Here is a 3580-nt window from a genome sequence, read left to right as displayed (position 1 = left end):
ATTAAAAATATTAATAATAACTAATTAATGATTACAAATCACAAAATTTACTGATCCTATCGCTCTTGCTAGAAAATTTGTCTGCAGTCATTTGAATTCATTTAAGAAAATGAAGTTGCCCAATGAAACACGTTTGTCAGGTCTAAGAGGAGGACTCAAGTTTTGAAAAATTTACATGCTGGTCAATGTCGTAATCATGCATAAATCAATATCAATATAATAATAAATAATAATTAAAGATAGTGACTTTGATCTAATTTAAGAAGGATCATTTTAAAGCTAGCTAAAGTTTTCAGCATGCCATGTTTAGTTGAACTTGTTTCTTGAGAAATGTTTGGTAGACATATTGTATACCTTTTTTTTTTAAATCTATTATATCTATTATATATCTCTAATTTTAAAGTTAAAATATGTCACATATTACTTTTTTATTATAATTAAAATCAAACTTTTCCTTCTAAAATTAAGGAATTTTCTTCTCTTCCCTACTAATTTTACAACCAAAATGTACCACATGTCACTCTCTCATTATAATTGAAATTAAATCATTCTTTCCAAAATTAAAGAATTATTCCTTCCTCTTTACTAATTTTCAAGGTTCTGAAAGCCGAACCGGTCATCGAACCGCTTTAGTTACTGGTTCGCTGGTTCATAGATTCAACCGATTCGACCGTAGTTAAACCGAAAAAACCGTTTTATAATAAAATAATAAATAAACACATTAAAACATAATTATAGTCTAATATAAACCTTAAAATATCATCAAATTAAAGTACTACATAAACCAGAATATTATGATCTCATTCAAGTACAAACTCAAAAGTCAAATAACAAAAAAAAAACAACCGAACATAAAATGCCAAAATCCAAATTTATCATCAATCATCAAAATCCGCCATAAATCACAATGTTATTGATACTAATGCTGCATGTCATTAATTCTGGTTGGAGTCATAAATTAAGGAATGGAATAATATATATCCTCCTGCTTTCAATTTGCTTATTGATTCCGTAATACAGTATATATCTGTTCACCAGTAACAATTTATCGGTATCAATTTATCATCAATCAGTAGGAGGATTGGCGTTGGGGGAATGGAAGGACCTTCGAGCACGACGAAACAGGAGGATTGGAGGACGACCACGATGAACCAAGCGGCAACAGTGCGACCAACGGCGGCGCGATGGAGGCTAGGGTTGTGTTTTGGGGAGAAACAATGAGAGTATGTATAAGACTGAGGAATCAGGAATGGGGCTCGAGAGGGGGGCAAGGGCTTCACGTCACTTAGGACGACACAGCGCGACGGCAAGGAGTGGTGGCGGTGGCTGCGATTTCCACTGCTGACTTCGCGATGTAAAGGGTTGCGCGAATCTCCAAGCTGGCTCCACAAACTTGCAACGGTGAGTGATTTCGACGGAGGTGTTGCGACGACGGCGGTGGCTGGACGGAGGTTGTGCTGGAAACTCGAGATGGAGACTGCATGCGTGGCCACTGAGGGAGGAGCAGGAGCATAGAGGAGCTCTGGACAGTGGCTGAGTGTGAGAGAGACAGAGGCACGTTTTCGTTAGTGCTGGAGTTAGGGTTCGGGGTTCCTCTACACAGCCAAACGACGGTGTTTTTGCAAAATAAAAAAACCGGCCGAGTCACGGTTCGGTTAGACCGGTCAGTTTCTGGCCGGTTCAACGGTTCAATAGCGATTTTAGAATATGCGGTTTTGACATCTGACCGATTCGTTTTTAGCGTCAGTTTACGGTTCATTCGGTTCGACCGGCCATTCGAACTGGTTTTCAGAACCTTGCTAATTTTACAATCAAAATGTGCCACATATTACTCCCTCATTACAATTGAAATCAAATTTTTTTCTCCAAAATTAAAGAGTTCTCCCCTTTTCCCACTTTCTTTCTCTATTTCTCTCATTCCTTCAACCACTCTATCTATTTTATATATCATTATCAATATCAATAATTAATTACTAATTTGACAATCAAAATGTGCAACATGATTTTTTTAATTGCATTAAAATTAAAATTAAAATATTAATCAGTATAATTTTTTTATACTAATATTTAATTATATTTTTATATACATAGAGAGAAAAAAAATATTATTTTTAAATAGAAAATATAAAAATTAATTATTTCTATTTGTGCAACAAACTTAACAGTTAACACCTAATTAAATGTAAAAAAATACACGTTAAATTATTTTAAATGTTAGATAACGAATGTTAAAATTAATTATTAATAAAAAATTATACTTTTTCATATAAAAATAATAATTAAAAATTTTATTATTTAATTTTTTATCTGCAGATATTTTGGTCTTCTTAGCCAGAGACTTTTGTCAACTTACGACTTTTTTGTAAAAGTAGTTTGATTTTATAAATTTTTTGTGTCATACATAATCTATACTGTCAGAACAAAGTAGACCGTAGTTTTAAAAAATTTATATTTCCATAATATTATTACAAGTAAAAATACTAGTAATTATCTAAACACACAAACAAATACATACATAATACATATATAACAAAATAATAAATAAATACTTAAAATTAAGTGAGTTGAATATACGTAAACTAACATGTATTCAATTATCACAATCAAATTAAAAATCTTATTTGAAAAAATAAATACCGTCTTAATATTAAAAAAGAGAATTATTTTAGAATCGAATATAATTTTGTGTTTTCAAACTGATATTTTAAGAAGAAAAAAGTATTAAACACAATATTATTTCAGATTTCATTTATTATTGAGTAGTGATATGAACTCTACTTTCAATAAAGAATGAAATATAAATCAACACAATATTTAATATAGAATCTACCATATCTCTTAATCTTATGCTAAAACCGAAAGAAGTATTATGACACACATAAACATGATAAGAGAACATGTCGTTTGGCTATATTTTGGAGCTATAGACCAGAGTTTAGGGACTCAATCACGGAATATTATTTTGTTGTGTTTCTCAATAAATTATCATTTTAATTTGTAATTTTGTTGCCCTAACTCTTGAGTTTTGTTTTGAAGTCTTTGGTTTTATGTATTCTGATTGTTCCCTCCTGTTTCTTCTGCCTTCCGGATATTCCCTTTAACTTTACAGTGCGAAATTATTCCACAAGTTACATGAATTTTAATACTTAATTAATAATTAATTATTTTTCTTCTTAGGCGTGTCTGTTTATATATGTCAATGTAATTAATATTTAATATCATTCGTGACGTGTTTAACTAGCTGATTGACATTACTGAAATTATGTTGTTAATTTTTTAGGATAAATCTTATGTTGTTTATGTTTTACAATGTTTCAGTTTGATTCTAGCTAGCTAAAAGCTTTAATTTTGATGCCCTATTATCGTCCTAATTAAGTATGCACTTCTATTTGTAAAACCTTCAAACAGAATCATCAAGTATTTCACTTGTATGACAACAACAAACAACAACAAAATTTTATCTTATTGTGTGAGATCAGTTATATAAATTATACGATAACAAATCATTTGATGTATTGTATTTTAAAATAAAACTATTTTTTATTTTATATTTATCTTTCATCTCATTTATCTTTTTATT

The sequence above is a fragment of the Arachis ipaensis genome, chromosome B06 (genome assembly GCF_000816755.2).
Source record: "Arachis ipaensis cultivar K30076 chromosome B06, Araip1.1, whole genome shotgun sequence".
NCBI lineage: Eukaryota > Viridiplantae > Streptophyta > Magnoliopsida > Fabales > Fabaceae > Arachis > Arachis ipaensis.
The sequence above is the reverse complement of the archived record's forward strand: the minus strand, read 5'-3'. Positions refer to the sequence as shown.